This window comes from Cibotium barometz, chromosome 27 (genome assembly GCF_041138505.1).
Source record: "Cibotium barometz isolate CiBa-2024 chromosome 27, ASM4113850v1, whole genome shotgun sequence".
Lineage (NCBI taxonomy): Eukaryota > Viridiplantae > Streptophyta > Polypodiopsida > Cyatheales > Cibotiaceae > Cibotium > Cibotium barometz.
In genome coordinates, this window is record NC_141072.1 from 37,788,256 (window position 1) to 37,805,566 (window position 17,311).

General features: G+C 48.3%; 1 protein-coding gene and 1 pseudogene across 2 annotated transcripts in view; both read right to left on the reverse strand.

The window, feature by feature from the left end:
• Positions 1-17,311, reverse strand: part of LOC147623360 (uncharacterized) — a 108,288-nt gene that overhangs the window by 34,122 nt on the left and 56,855 nt on the right. The gene's annotated exons all lie outside the window — the stretch shown is intronic.
• Positions 11,276-12,588, reverse strand: LOC147623362 (uncharacterized; annotated as a pseudogene).

Below are 17,311 nucleotides of genomic sequence, written 5' to 3' on the forward strand. Positions count from 1 at the left end.
GGGTGGAGCGAAGTCTGAGGAAGATCATCGGAAGAATTTGAGAGTAAAGGCTCCTAACAGTTCTCAGTAGGAACTGTTTCCTTGGGTTGCGGGTGCCCCTCGGTGGGGTCGGCGACTCGGGACATCTTGCGCTCTCACTAACGACAACGGCGCCACTGCCGGATCTGGTGCTCACGATACCACTACCTCTGCAACTGGCTGTGGGTACCACCTGGCTGTAACGGGGTGTCCTCCTCCATTGGTTGGGAGTCCTGCTGACAGACATGGTCTGCCGAGGGAGCTGCACGATGGCCAGGTGGCTATCGACGGCAAGGATCAAACGGGGCTCCCCGCCAAGGGTTGCAAATGCCTACTCGGGAGGGGGATGGTCAGCATCGGGGACACGCTCTGGCAATGTGGCCCATCCGTCAGCATATGAAGCACTTCCAAGGAAGGCTAGAATACTCCACACGTTGAGATAAGGAGGAGTGATCCAAGCAGGGGTTGACCACCTCCTAGGGGAGGGAATATAGCCGCCACACGAGAATGCGAAGCTTCAAAAGGCCTGCATCTCGGGGGCGACAACGGAAGCCACTTAGGATGGGGACTCTATCACCTATACAAGGGTGCTGCCAAGCTCTGGAAGAATCAGATAGTACTTCTTGGGGAGCCCCAGACGGAAGCAATTTATGACGGGGAAACCTGCCACCTCGGCCAAGGGGTCTGACTCAACAGAGAAGCCGTGGTGCCAACGCACCAATCAAACCTACACCTCCCAAACAAGAATATGAAGCATTGGACGACTTGCAGCTTGGGCAACAATGGACGCCACTAAGAGTGGGGAATCTTATCACCTATCCAAGGGTACTACCGAGCCCTAGAAGAATCAGAAGGTACTCCTTGGCTGTAGCATGCCGAAGAACTGCCTATATTAAGAACAGTGCAAAACGCAAAGATGAATGAGAGAGGAGAGAGAGATGTTGTAACAGTGTTTTCTGTATATATGTACATAGATCCTAGCCAACATGGCCTTCAAAAGGAAAACTCCTAGGCCTAAGACTTGTCCCACAAAGTGTGGGATCGAATGAATGCAAAAGGAACTCTGCTTGCCAATTTATAGGCTCCAAAATACCCAGTTGGCAAGGTCCTTGGAGGACAAATAAATGCCAAAATACATGTAAAATGCCAAACTACCAAGTTATTGTCAGAATGCATAGCGGAAATGAAGACAACTGCTGTAGAGAGCAATATACAGATGAAAGAGAGAGAGAAGCTTGTGTAACTCTGCTATATACACCAACAAAATCCCGGAATACACAATGAAGGAGTGTGAGGGCAAGGGGGCATTTTATATGGCCCCTGGCTGCTAGTCGGCCAGCCCAAAGTGAGCCGACTACTGCCCTAGTGCCCACCACGACCTGTAGAAATACCCAGTCAGCCAGCAGTTCTGTAGTCGGCCAGCAGTATGGTACAGTCGGCCAGCACCATATCACACAGGCAGCACAAACTCAGTTGGCCAGACACCTGGGGGCAGCCGACAGCCCACATACCTCCAGAAAAAATAGGAAAAAAATACGCAGAGTGAGGAAAAATGGGAAGACACCAAATACGGGCAGGCACACCCACAACAAAGGCCCTGACATAGTGTACAGACAGGAGATGACTGCTAACACCCCTTCTCAGCTCCTGGATGTGGAACCAACCCCAGTGGGCCAGAGTGCCGCCGGAGCATAGCCTGAGGTAGAGACTACATGAAGAGGTCCGCCGCATTGTCCTCTGTCGAACAATAAAGAAGCAAGATGTCACCAGCCAAGATCTTCTCACGAACAAAGTGATATTGTATCTCTATGTGCTTGGTCCGGGCATGGAAGACCATGTTCCGAGCAATAGCGATACAGCTCTGGTTATCACACTGGATAACCGTGGGCTCCTTCTGTGGAAACCCAATCTCGCCAAGCAACCTCCGCAGCCACACAACCTCGCAAGCAGCACCACAAGCAACCCGGTACTCTGCCTGTGTAGACGACAAGGCAATAGTTGGTTGCCTCTTGCTGCTCCATGAAACAACTCCTGACCGAGGGTAAAACTGTAGCCTGATGTAGATCTCCTCATGTCTGGATCTCCTCCCCAATCTAAGTCACTCTAACCTTGGAGTCGAACTCGTTCCTTCGTTTCACCTCCAATGGTGTAGAAGATTCCAAGATCCTTTGCACCCTACAGATACCGCAAGATCCGCATAAAACGGCATCTGCAAAAATGAGCTCAACAGCCCCACAGAAAAGCTCAAGTCCAATCTAGTGTTCAGCAACCAGATCAATGAACCAACCAGCTTCCGCTACAGAGAGGCATCAACTAGCTCACAAGGATCATTCACTGTAAGTTTTGTGTTCAGGTCCATCGGTGACGTGATAGGCTTGCAGTTCTCCATCCCAAAGGCCTCAAGCAACTCATGAACATACCGCTGCTGAGAGACAAAGAACCCCCTCTGGGTCTGCCAGATCTCCAATCCCAAGAAGAAGTGGAGTAAGCCTAAATCACTCATCTCAAACTCCCTTGACAAGGCAGCCTTCGTTACTACAATGTGCTCCATATGACCGCCGGTGAGAATGAGGTTATCCACATAAAGGATGATCAACGTGACCATACCGCGTTCTCGAAAGAGATATAGGTTGGGATCTACAACCGATCTTTGAAATTCAGTCCGCAGAAAGAAGGAATCAATCTTCTGATTCCAAGCCCTAGGAGCCTGCTTAAGACCATACAAGGCCTTCCACAACCTGTAAACCATCCCCTTTGATCCTAGAACCTCAAAACCTGGAGGCTGCTCAACATACACCTCCTCCTGCAAGTCACCATTAAGGAACGCAGATTTAACATCCATTTGAAATACGGGCCACCGCCGAGAAGAAGCAAGGGCAAGAACGGTCTGAATCGTGGTCATCCTCGCTGTCCGTGCAAAGGTATCCTCATAGTCGATGCCAGGCCGCTAAGCATAACCCTTAGCCACAAGCCTGGCTTTGTGTTTGTCCACCGACCCATCTAACATATACTTGGTCTTAAAGACCCACTTGACACCAATGACAGACCGTTTCGACATTCTCGGAACCAACTCCCAAGTGTTATTCTTCTCAATGGCATCCAGTTCCACCTACATGGCTTTCCTCCAAGTATCATGTGCAAGGGCTTCCTTGACGGAAGTGGGCTCTCTGTCCCGCATGATACGAGACATCAAAGCATAGTTTACCTGTAAAAGCTCCGCTGAATGACTTTCATCACGAACTCTCTACGATCTTCAAGGTCCGTCGTCTGTGGTCCATTCGGAGGGAAGCTCCGTTACACCTGACTCGCAAAGGGTGTCTACCAACCACCTCGGTACTCGAACCATACGCGGAGCCTCCTACTGCTGCGGGGGCTCATCTCCAGCTGCAGGCTCAACCTCCTCAACTGGCTGAGGCTTTCCAACTGGAACAATCGACTGGGAATCATTATCAGAATCATCTGGGTCTCCAAGAAGTGGCAGCTCATCAATAGTGAAAACCAGAACATGTTCATCAAAAACCACAACCCTGACAACGACCTCGTTCTTCTCTGGATCATACAACCTGTATCCCTTGGAAAGAGTGTTATATTCCATAAAGACAAGCTTTTGGGACTTTGAGTCGAGCTTCCCCCTCTGCTTCTTTGGAATGTGAACATATGCATCACTCCCAAACACACGGAAATGAGAGACATCTGGTTTCCTGCCAAAATACCCCTCAAAGGGAGTCATTTTTGGTAGTGAAGTCATCGAAGAACAGTTGAGGATATGGACAGCCATAGCCACAGCCTCTCCCCAAAGTGGACGAGGAAAATCACGATGCTCCAACATCGTCCTCGCTATCTCCACCACAGTCCTGTTCTTACGCTCAACTACTCCATTCTCTGATGGCGAACCTGTATTGGCCAGCTCCTGCTTGATGCCATGTTCCGCACAAAACTGCACAAATGCATTGGAAGAAAACTCTCCTCCTTTGTCAGTCCTAAGAGTCTTTATTTGCAAGCCAAACTCTTTCTCCACCATCACATGCCACTCTTTGAACCGAGCAAAAGCTTGGTCCTTCTGTGAGAGAAAATAAACCCATGTGAATCTACTACAATCATCAACAAGCAGCATAAAGTACAAAGAACCTCCCAAGGATGTTGTCTACATAGGTCCACACAAGTCAGTGTGTACCAACTCCAAAGGTTTCGAAGCCCGCCTGGAAGCTTGCTTCGGAAAAGATTCCCTGTGCTGCTTACCATGAATGCAAGAACTATAGCATCCTTGTCTGTTGCCAACATCTGGTAAGCCAACCACCATCTGGTCCCAGAAAGCTCGCCGCAACGCATCAACATTCAAGTGGCCAAACCGAAAGTGCCACAAATCACCAATCTGAGAACCTGTCAAAGAGGAGAGTGCGGAGAGTTTGTATATACCATTCTCCATGCCACCTTCCCAAACAACCTGGCCAGTCTCGCGGTCTCGTAGAGCAATAGAATGCTCCTCAAACTCCACCCGGAAGCTAGTCTTGCACACCTCATGCACTAACAACAAATGAAAACCAAGTGCGGGGATGTAAAGAACACTAGAGGAATGCTTCCCCCCTCTGCCATCAGGAATGATCTCCATCCGGCCCTCAATGTGAATCGGTATGGTGGAATTGTTGCCAATGAAAATGCGACCTCACTACTATTTCAGATCCTGAAAGAAGTCACGAGAAGGAGTCATGTGCCTAGAAGCACCACTATCAAGAATCCATTCGCGAGTATCCTTGGCGGTGAAGCCAACTACCTCCTCGCTTGTAGAAGATGAAGCATCGGTGCCCAACATCTCCAAGTGCACAAAGGCAGGAGTCTTTGCAGCTAAAGCTGAAGAATCAGCACTCTTCCCAGTCCACTTGGGACACTTCCTCCAATGGTGGCCTTTCTCGCCACAATCATTACAAGTCCTCTCGGCCATTAATTTCTCTCGGTTTGAATCGGGCTTCTTCTCAGAAGACTTCCCCGATGAAGACTTCCCTTTGTCCTTGTTGTTGTTGTTACGGCCCTTCGACCATTGGCCAGTCAAGGCCTCAGAACCTCTGCCCTGTGGAGGATTCGTGAATCGCTCTTCCTTGTTGTTGTTGTTACGGCCCTTCGACCATTGGCCAGTCAAGGCCTCAGAACCTCTGCCCTGTGGAGGATTCGTGAATCGCTCTTCCTGGTCCAAGACCATGGGCACAAGCTCCTCCCATGTGATGGTGCTGAGCTTGCCACTGGTGATCAAAGAGGAGTAAAAGGCTGAGTATTAAGAGGGCATGTGTGACAACAACGTTATGGCCATATCCTCTGTCGATATCTCTTTCTCGGCTTGGAGAACCTCCTACTGAAGAGTCTACAGCTTGTTGATGTGCTCCCGCATCATCGACGACTTTGCAAGATTCATCATCTGCATCTGAACTTCCAAGGAGATCCTCTTTATGGAAGATACCCTGTTGTAGAGAGGAGCCAAATGCTGCCAAATCCCTCTGCCCAACGTCATATGCTTTATGTGATTGATCACATATGGTATGCAATTGAGGAAGATAAAAGAACAGACTCGGGCATTAACACAATCCCATAACTGTGCCTGTGCCTCTCGTTCCATCCGAATAGAGGGTAACTCCCCATCTTCCAACTCCGGCCGTGGAACCCGAACAACAATGAAATCAGCCAAGTCATAAGACTCCAAAACAGATTCCATCATTACCTTCCATATGCCGTAGTTGTTCCCGTCCAACTGTCAGTCCACCGAGAACGTGGGGAGTGTCGGGATCTTCACATGCTTCTCAGCCATCTCAAGCAAATCTGCCATCTCAAGGGTTCACAAGGTCTTGTGAAGGGACGGTGGGTGGGAAAAAAGAAGAAAAAGAGGTTGCAACTAGAATGCAAGATGGCTGTCCAACAGTGACGGCCGCCTGCTACCCGATCTCCAAGTCCCGTACAGCCCAAACAGTCTCCAATCAGCACCTCAATCAGTAAACCCTCGACGTCCCACTGTCTCCAAGCTTCAAGCCACCTGGAGCTCTAATACCATGTCAGAATGCACAGCGAAAATGAAGACAACTACTGTAGAGAGCAATACATAGATGAAAGAGAAAGAGAAGCTTGTGTAACTCTGCTATATACACCAATAAAATCCCAGCATACACAATGAAGGAGTGTGAGGGCAAGGGGATTAAGCGCATGTCCACATGTTGTCCATGTGACATCCCCTACTGCTAAGCTTGATGATGGGAATCCAACTAATCTTGGATGACTGACATCATCCCTTTACTACATGTGGACTCCATCCTTGGTATCCTACCACTGTGGTACACAATGCCAAACTGGCTCATCAACACTGCAAGAAACATGTACAAAAGTAGTACATTTTTAGGATATTTTACCGTATGCCGTGACCCCTTTGTGAGCCCAATTCGGGACATGTCAGGCACGAGCTACGTAGGTCAGTCTCCCAGCCATAGAGGTCTGTCAGGTCAATCCTCTTAACCCACTTTGGAGAATTCAGCAAGTAGTCTTCATGTAGATGTCAGTCTTAGGTTAGTTGCATTAGAGCATGGTAGAGCAGGGGCCAGCCCAAGGAGGGACAACCTTGCAAGGGGTGTTAATACCCTTAGCCACCTTCAGTAGGCCCAGTCGGCAGCCCTAGTTTGGGCCAGGGCAGCAGTCGGCCAAGAGCCAAGAAAAGCCCACGAATTAAAGCAACATTTAATGCTAATTATTCAATCGTGGTAGATATTAAAACAAGCCGACAGACCAGCCGACCAGCTCCCAATGGACATATAAAAAGGTGAGCAAGCCTCATTCCATAAATCATCAGATACAAATCAAGTTCTCAAGCAAACACTCAAGCATGTGTGCTTAGGCCTTCAGCCTTTGCATACTTTCAGCATTCTTTGTGCTCTCAAGCCAGAGGCAATCGGAAGCTCAGTCTCTTCCAGTGTTCTCAGCACACCAACCCTCAATCTCGGGCCAGTGTATTCTCTCCAAAGATAGCTTCACAATCGCCTATAGCTTATGCACAAATCTAACCAGTGTTTGGTCACTTTGGCCTTGCGTTTGACGGTCAGCCAATCAATTGTTCCACTCAGTCTTGTGGGCACAGTTCAGCTTGTATTCAATTCTCCAGAAGAAATAAAGCAAATACTCTTGCTTGCAAGGGGGGCCTTCAGTGGGTAATTTGGGACCCCAACTAGTGTCATCTCAACTACATCTTTCAGATTCATGTATGTTGTTTAAAGGATTGCTTAAGAGTCACTAAACTCAAGTTTAAAGAAGGAATTGTTGTTTCACACGGTGCTAGCTTGGCATATGCTACATTGGTATTAAAGCTTGGGACGTGATTCAACTCGGCAACCTAGGGTGAGAGCATCACGTGGATGGTAAAGCTGAGATCAGGAAAAACCACTCGTCCATCCACCATGGCATCAAGTTGCAAAGACACTACTGAAGAAGAAGAACCATTCGAAGAAACGCTCCCACAAAAAGAAGACGGAGACAACCACAAGTTAAAGGAGCAGATAAGGCAACTCCATATACAACTTGAAAGAGTCCAAATGAAAAAAAAAACTAGTAGAATTACAGGCAACCTTGGCCCAACAAGAGACAAGTCCATGCTGAGTGAGCCACTGTATCATCTGTGAATACCATGATCTCCTATCTCCACTCTCTGCGAGCTGCCTGGATTTCTCAAAAGCTCTATGTGAGAGTCGATCTGATGGCATATCTCTGATCCTCTGTATGAAGCAGATCGTCTTGAAGAGGGCCTCTACTAGCATAGGAGGTGCAGCAAACTCCGTCCGGACAATGTCATGTGGGACGGAGGGTTTGCTGCGGATCATCCGTGAGAGCATGAGAATCTGAGACCATGTGGAGGTGGCGAGCCCAGGTGCCCATACTGCTGCAGCATACATCAAAGCAGGGGTGACTAGTGTGTCAAACAACCACCCCTTCGTGCGGGGCTCCTGGAAGTGTGCCTGGAGCACTGTTTCTCTAGCATGGCCAGAGCTGCATACCCTCGTGTGAGTCTATCCCTGGCTGCCTGTGCCATAGTAAATCTTCCTGGCAAAGTCGTAAATGTAATCCCCAGGTACACATATGAGTCTACCACCTCTACCTGTCCTCCTGCTAGTGTGAAGATGGCCTGTCGTCGAACCGGCCCTGAGGTGTGGAAAATCATGGCCTTGGTTTTCCCAAGGTTCACTGTAAGCCCCCTCTGTGTGCAGAAGTCATCGAGTGCATGGAGATGGTGTTGTAGTCCCATCTGCGACTCAGAGACCAGAATAATATCATCTGCATATAGCATAATGTGGACTATGGTACCTGAGATGTCTACCCCGTCCCCCTCTGATGGGATCCCCAATGACTGTAGGCGCTGGAAGAGTCTCTCTCGTGGCACCGTGTCAAATGCTTTGCGGAAATCCACAAAGCAGCAGTATAATCTCTTCTCCCGCGCCCTAGCCTGGTCAATTAGACATCTCAGAGTGAATATATGGTCAATAGTGGAGAAAGCTCAACAAACGGTCCCAGTGTGCCAGCTGCATAAATAAGATGCTCACTCTGTATACCTGTGTGGTCAGCCGATCTCCCATGCTGTAACCGGCGGATAGCTCTCTCTAACATCGAGGCGGTAAAGAAAGTAGAGGTGGTAGGGCGGGATTCCTGTGGCTGTGGTATGGGCGGTTGCTGAGGGATATGGTAGAGGCTCTTTGCATATGTGTGCCGTGTGTGTGGATCCTCAATCGGGGTACGAGGGCGAGGCTCTCTCATCCTGCGCCATGCAGTGGATGGTATATATCCCAATACTGTGCCTCCTCATATGCACGCCTCTTACAGCGTGTGAGGATCCTCATCTGTCAGCTCACCTGTCTCTGTGTAATGGTCCCCATTGCTCTCTGGGCCCGGAGGTGTCTATATAGCTCTCTACACTCATCATCATACCACCGATTCTGGGGCATGCTCCCAGATCTATCGGTGTGTGCAATGTGTGTATGATGGGGGAAGCTGCGGGTGGCGGCCGTATGTAGTAGAGATGACAGTTGGGTGGTGAGTGTGTCTAGAGGTGACAAGGGATCCATTTGGAATAGCCCGTCGTATACATGATGCTCATATATGTCTGCCAAGTCATGGGTGAAGTAGAAGGTTGTATGCAATGCCTATGTGGGTTGTGTGGGTGCTGGTGTGGAGCTCGCCAATGACAGTAAGAGGTACGTGTGATCCGCACCAATAGGACAAGGGGGGATGGTGAAAGATGTCACTGCCTGTGTGGTCTCCATGGACCCCATGATGTAGTCCACTGTGCTACCCCCCCCTGATCGTGGAAAGCATGTTAGTGCTCCTGAATCCTACCACTTTCTCATCCCGTTATAAATAACGAGTTGGTGTCGCGCTCCCAGCTCAAGTAAGTGATGACCATATCTGGTGTTATCCGGCCCCATGTCCTCTGACACCCTGCAGGCTCCCGTGTCCTCCACCTCTAGTGTGTGCATCACCTCGGGGTGCTCGAAATCATAAATGTCGCACTATCGGCTCTGTGTCCGTGCATTGAAGTCCCCCATAAGGAGGACTTCCCCCAGGTTGGAGTAGTGTATGATCTCATTTGAAAGGGCTGCATATGGTGACTCTCCCAATGGCCATGTGTCCTCCTCCTCGCCTCTACTCTCATCCTCTACTATCATGGCATATCTCGATCCTCTAGGAGAGAAGTAGCATAGAGCAATGTATAACACCGTGTCTGCTAAGAGCTGCAGTCTAATCCACATGTATCTAGCCTCCTCGTCAAGTGCTACCACCTGTAGGCGCTCCTGTAGCTCTCGCTTGAAGAGTACCGCTATACCTCCAGATCCTCTCGATGTGCTCTGCCGTGTGGTCCCCCTCTATGTAAACTCCCACTGATAGCCCTCTACTTTGGGTAGCCCCCTCTCTGGGCTCTCGTGCGTCTCTGTAAGTAGTATGATGTCCCGTCCCTCCATGACCTCCTCCATCCTCCCAGGATGTGTCCAAAGTGCTCCATTGCAGTTCCAAACTGCTGTGTGTATCTATGAATCTGGATCCCTCCATAGTTGATGTCCCATAGGCCGCCTGGCGCTAATCGGTGGCCTTGCCATCGATGATGACACGGCCATCGCGATAGAATGCTCTCTTGCCCTCTTTCTGGGCCTGTAGGACTCTCGGCATGCATGTTTTCCTGTGTTCTATCTGCATCCTTGTAAGGTCCTCATCCAAATAGATGGGATCTCCCTGTAATCCTCGTAGAATCATCCTCTTTCTCATGAAGGTGACCCTCTCCGTCTCTCCTGCAAACTGTAGGATGAGGGCTCGCTTGCGTGTTGAGTCTTTCCCAGCTCTCCATGCTTTGGTGAAGGGGAGAGGGTCCTCTTCCCTATAGCTGAGCTTCATGCATAGAAGCTGTTCATCTTTCTCGAGAGTGGAGTCGGGTGTCTCGGCTATACCTGTGACTCGAATGTTGAGGCGGAGGGCATGCCTCATCTTCTCCTCCTCAATGGTGGTGTGAATGATTTGGTGTTCTTCCCTTTGAGTCTCCTCCCTCACTTCTTTACGGATGTTCTTCTTCACCACCTCAACCCATCCTGACTGCTTGGCTTCGAGTTTTCCCTCCATGTCCTTTGTGATCTCCTTGGAGATCTCTTCTTTGATGGCCGTGAGAGTGTTATCATTGATCTCCCCTTTTTCCTTCTCGGTGTTCTTGACGGCTACCAATTCCATGCACTCAACTCCTCCTTGAGTGCTGTGTTCTCTTGTTCAAGGTCCGTGACCCATGCTTCGAGGGCCATGATGTGCCGGTGTAGTTTGTTCTCCACCTCATTGAGGTTGGAATCGGATGTCTTCTTGTTCTCCTTGATTAGTGCCTTCATTGCCGTCTCGAAGGCCTCGAGCTTCTCTCGGAGCCATTCCTCGAGCTTACTCTGCAGCACTTCCCACAATCAGGGAGGAGAGAGAGAGAGTTATGTGGCTGCCTTGGGGGCCTGAGGAAGGGTGGGTGGGAAGAGGGAGGCAGAGAACAGCGAAGCGAACAGAGGGTGGCGAACAGCGAAGAGAGAGAGAGAGAGAGAGAGAGAGAGAGAGAGAGAGAGAGAGAGAGAGAGAGAGAGAGAGAGAGAGAGAGATTTATTAACGTCTTCCAAAAGACCGAACTCGACCTATGAGACAAATCAGTGTACCTGTGAGAGAGAGAGAGCTGATCACAATAGTCCATGACTCTAGCCAATGGTCCAAATCCCTCTCTGAAAAGGCAATGCTAGCGCCCTCGAATCTCATAATATGCTGTGCAGCGACAGATGTAGTGCTCCTCCGTCTCTGGCTCTATCCAACAAATCTGACATATCCTGTCCCCTGGAGGTGTGCCTCTAAATCTGCCTGTCCCTATCTCTAACTGATGTGAAGAGGTGCAGATCTACCCAATGGCGCACCTCAATCCATGAGACAGATGGGTATCCATGTAGCTCGGTCTAAGTATAAAGCCATCCTCAGTGGTGTGGAGAAGATGGTCTCTATAGAAAGCCATCTTCGTCCCCAACTCCTGTGAGGGCTCTAGCGATGTCCTCCTAGTGTCCAACTGAATAAGGTCCTATTTGATGACTCCTTTAATCTCAAAATGTGTCAAGATGAGAGAGGGTACCTCCAGAGAGTACTAGAAGGGTGGAAGTCTATCTAAACTGAACCCATGGAGCTCAAACCAGGATGCTATCTGCGCATACCAACATGAAGTGTCTCCCTCCATGGCTAGCTGATGAGAGGACTCTAAAGCAAGTCGTGCATACCGGTGTCAGGGAAGCTCCTAGGTGCTATGAATGAAGGACACTGATCTGGCAAGAGCCTCGACTACGATCGATGGTGCTCCCATCTCGGCTCTGATAATCTCATGGGGTATCGAGGCCTTAGCCCGAATCATCCTAGAGATCATGGACACAAGTGGTCTCTCCATCGATCTCCATCCATCGTATGTGCGTCCTGATCGACTATGACCATCTAGGCTAGGCCCCCAGATTTGTACTCCATATAGCATCGCCGATGTGACCAGCGTGTCAAAAAGCCACAGCTTAGTGCGTGGCTCCTGAAACTGTACCTGTGAGCACATCCTCTCTAGACCTCCTAGTGCTGCATATCCTCTAGTCAATCTAGCCTCTGCTGCCCCCCTCATGGAAAATGTGGGACCAGTGAACACCACTCCAAGATATGTGTATGAGTCAACATACTCCACTGTCTCCTGCCCATATGTGAAAATAGACGCTGATCTCCAGACCCACTGAGCTGTAGTATTAAACACCATAACCTTGGTCTTACTAAGGTTAACTGAGAGCCCACTGTCCTGTGCATAAGCATGTAAAGTATCCAAGTGCCTCTGCATACCCTCTGGTGAGTCTGCTATAAGCACAATATCATCAGCATATAAGAGCAGAGGTATCCAAGTGCCAGCCAACTAGGCTCCTCTGTCCCCTCGTGTCCCAATATAATCAGAGATCTCATCAATGTATAGTCCAAATAGAGTCGGAGAGAGCGGGCAGCCCTGTTTCACCCCTATAGTGGAGTGTACTGGCTGGGAGAGACCCTCTGAAGCCCGAAGTTGCCCAACTACTGTCTCATAAAGTGCCATAATACCCCAAATGAGCTCACATGGAACCCCAAAGTCTTGCAGCCTGCACATCAGTCTAGCTCTAGGCACTGTGTCAAAGGCCTTGCGGAAATCCACAAAGCCACAGTAGATCCTCCTCCCATGTGCTCTGCCCTCCTCAATGATAGCCCTGAGGGTAAAGATATGATCCAAAGTAGAGAGAGAGAGAGAGAGAGAGAGAGAGAGTGTGTGTGTGTACAGCCATCATTGGAGGAAGAGAGAGAGAAAGAGAACTGATGCGCTGTACGGCCAGTTCTGTATTTTCAAGCGCAAAAGAGAAATGAAATAATATATTAATGTCCTCAAAAGGCCAAAATGACCTATGAGACCAAAAAGGTTACAACAATTAGTGGATCTGATACAATGTCTGTGTAAGAAAAGCTAAAACAACTAAACAACTAACTGAAACTAAAACAACAACTATGAGGAAAAGTAAGGTACTAGGAGCTCCTAATGGATAGCATCTGGGAAGGAAAATTCCAACAACAAAGGTAAGCATCATATACATCAGTATCCAAAGATGTCTCTCATCGGTCGATGGCGGATATCCTCAATGTCTTCCATGGTGAGTACTCTGACTAGACATCTCCCATGCCGTGCTAGTATGGAGAGAAAACACAAGTGAGAACCTGCTCTCAATATCATCATCCAAAGGAATACATGTCCCGAGCAAGAGGGGAGAAAACCTCGTATGTGAGGGACTGCAGCAAACAATGCTAAGCAAGCAATGAATAATGAGGGAGGCAAGCCAGCTATATATATGCCAACATGAAGGCAGCCAACCAGGGAAAAGATCCTCCACGACTATGGAAAAAGCCCAAGACTCCATAAAATGGGGAATAATATGGGAAAACATATGTGAGGGGTGACCAGTCCCTCTAGCTAACATGGTCAGCCCTAAAGGCTAAAATAGGACACCAAACAGGAAGCCAGTAGCAAGCAGATGATATCTAACACCCCCGCTCTACACCGAATACTGAGTGAATTCCAAGAAGCCAGAGATGCCACATCAAAGATGAGACTCCAGAAACAGATACCTAGAAAGCTCCACAAGCAATCTCCTCAGCAACTCACCTACAAAAGCAACAGAACAAGCTGCCAAGTACACCGCTCCTCTGGAAGAAAACAACCATGTAGACAACGACATGCTGCTCAAAATAATGGTTCCAAACCCAAGTGTAAGAACACTCCCTGAAGACGAATGTCGTGTATCCAACCTGGAGAAGGTATGAAAAACCTCATAACCAACCAAGATCAGATCCTATAGATAATCAATCCCGGGAGAAGGTATGAAAAACCTCATAACCAACCAAGATCAGATCCTATAGATAATCAATCCTGGGAGAAGCAGGTTGCTCCTCACTGGAACCCTCAAAAGAAATAGAGTCAATCTACTCCAACTCTATACCAAGAGTAGCCAAATGTTGAAAAGGTCGACATCGCAAGATGTAAAGACTGTGTAGAAAAGATGGGGTCCATCTGCTCAAACTCCGTACCATGAGTTGCCCGAGACCCCATCTGCTCAAACTCCGTACCATGAGTTGCCCGATGCTGTACATAAGCACACTCCACTGAGGTGGGCATCGACAGATGAAAGGACTCCACATCCCCCTCTTAAAAAAGATGTCGTCGGACTGATACAAGCCTAACCTGATTCTGATCCAAATCCAAAAAACTCTGGAACTACCACTGTGTCCCAGGCACGGTTAGCAACCACACATCCAAAACATCCCACTGGGTCCAAGACACCATCCTCCAAAACAACAAACCTGCAGAACTGGCAGGGGGAGGGGCATCCTCAAAAGCATCACAAAGAGAGGCAGAGGCAAACTCCTCACAATGAGGAAGGGAAGCAGGAATATAAACTGTAATGGTAACAAAGTCCTCACGAGCATCACTGAAAGCAGAAGACTGTTCCATAAGTAGAATCAAATCCCAAGAATCAGCAACAAATAAGTGATCCATGTGAAAGGATCACACCTCATAGGCAAAACACCCTCCTTGTTCTGCAAACACTGCAAAGAACACAGGCGGACAAAATAAAGTATGCTCTGGATCTCTGAAAAGATCACTGCTCTCCTCCAAAATCTGTAAACTCCTGTCACAGAAGAAAGTCTCCACAAAAATAAAACAGCTCTCGAAACTCATCCTCAAGTGAAGTAGCTGGGGATGGGCCCCCTTTGAGTGTAGAAAACCCCTATGGGAAGCAAAACACCCTCCTTGTTCTGCAAACACTACAAAGAACACAGGCTCAGACAAAATAAACTATGCTCAGGATCTCTGAAAAGATCACTGCTCTACTCCAAAATCTGTAAACTCCTGTCAACAGAAGAAAGTCTCCACAAAAATAAAACAGCTCCCGAAACTCATCCTCAAGTGAAGTAGCTGGGGATGGGCCCCTTTTGAGTGTAGAAAACCCCTATGGGAAGCAAAACGCAACCAAAACATTGTTGTCTAGCAAAAAAAACAGCACTCCACCGCCAACAAAAGGCAAGGAACATGAAGAAACCGGGTAACTGTGAAGGCCAAGAACAAAACACAGGTATAGATGCTCAAAAATCAAAACAATGACTGAAATCAGAAATTCAGTATCCTCCTCAAGTACCAAACTGCCTCCAAAGCCACAATCCAAACAAGAAACCCCCTCTGCAAGTGATCTGTGTCGACTAGAGAAGAAAACGCAGCCAAACAAGGCCTACAAACCTGAAAATTCAGGCCAACCAGTGTCCACACCTCCTATGAGGAAAAACACTGAAGAGAAGGTACCTTCAGGTCCAACAGATGAAGCCCAGACGAAGGTAGAGCTACCAACAAGATCTGTTCAGAAAAAAAGACAGCAACAAGGGCTGGAATTCTGAAAATGCAGAGGTAAAAGGGGCTGTAGAATGGGCTGAATCTGGAAAAGCAGAAGAGATATAGTACCACCAAGCCTCAAATCAGTAAACAGCATCAGAAAACCTGTAGGAGGAGAAAATGCAGCACATGTGTGGTTGCTGTCCTGCACAGAACAGGCCGCCTGCACTACAGGGGAAGATGAATCTGAAAACTGCTGCAAAACTGCTGTAGAAAACCACCTGTAGAAAAACGCAACACTCTAGGTGCTGCTGCCCTGAAAACAGAGCAGAAAATAGGTGAATCTCAAGGATCAAAACCTGTAAAGGATGACCAATAGCTGCAATGGAGAAGACACCTGGAAGAGGCAAGCGACCAGCAGCAACTCTGAGAAAAAAAACGCAGATCTGTCCATCTGCAGAAAAAACGCAGCCAGGAGGAAGAGGAGGGAGCATCCAACACTGTAGATCACGAGCGCTCTGATACCATGATAGAATGTGCAGCGGAAGAAGGGAGAGTGGAAACACAGGAAAGAGAGTGAGAGAGACAGAGAGATGGAGAGAAAACACAGGTGAGAACCTGCTCTCAATATCATCATCCAAAGGAATATGTGAGGGACTGCAGCAAGCAATGCTAAGCAGGCAGTGAATAATGAGCGAGGCAAGCCAGTTATATATATGCCGACATGAAGGCAGCCGACTAGGGAAAAGATCCTCCACGACTAGGGAAAAAATCCCAAGACTCCATCAAATGAGGAATAATATGGGAAAACATATATGTGAGGGGTGACAAGCCCATATAGCTAACATGGTCAGCCCTAGAGGCTAAAATAGGACACCAAACATGAAGCCAGCAACAAGGAGATGATGTCTAACACAAGAAACATGTACAGAAGTAGTACCTTTTTAGGATATTTTGTCGTATGCCGTGACCCCTTTGTAAGCCTAGTTTGGAACATGTCACGCACGAGCTATGTAGGTCAGTCTCCCACCCATAGAGGTGTGTCAGGTCAATGTCACGTCAATCCTCTTAACCCACTTTGGAGAATTCAACAAGTAGTCTTCATGTAGATGTCAACCTTAGGTTATTTGCATTAGAGCATGGTAGATGTAGGGCCAGCCCAAGGAGGGACAGCCTTGCAAGGGGTGTTAAAACCCTTTAGCCACCATCAGTAGGCCCAGTCAGCAGCCCTAGTTTGGGCCTAGGCAGTAGTGCAATTGGCCAGCAGCCAGGAAAAGCCCACGATTTAAAGCGGCATTTAATGCTAATTATTTAGTCGTGGCAGATATTAAAACAAGCCGACAGACCAGCCGGCCAGCTCCCAATGGACATATAAAAAGGTGAGCAAGCCTCATTCCATAAATCATCATATACAAATCAAGTTCTCAAGCAAACAATCAAGCACGTGTGCTTAGGCCTTCATCCTTTGCATACTTTCAGCATTCTTTGTGCTCTCAAGCCAAAAGCAATCAAGAGCTCAATCTCTTCCAAAAATCTCAGCACACCAACCCTCAGTCTCATGCCGGTGTATTCTCTATGAAGATAGCTTCACAGTCACCTACAGCTTATGCATAGTTCTTTTTTTTTTCAAAAAGGAGACTTCTATTAAGTATGAAAAATTTTACAAATTGGAGATTTCACACCAAGCAAGGTGGAGATCTCAACCAATCAGGAGCCCTGTGCTGCCAATGGGGTCCCGAATGAGAGGATGTGAAAAAGATACCAATGTCCCACTCTCTCAAAAACTAGTTGCGCTTCCTCTCCGCGGCCCTCGAAGATCCCTAGATTCTGGCCCAGGTAGGCATAATGGTGTGAATAATATCACTCCAA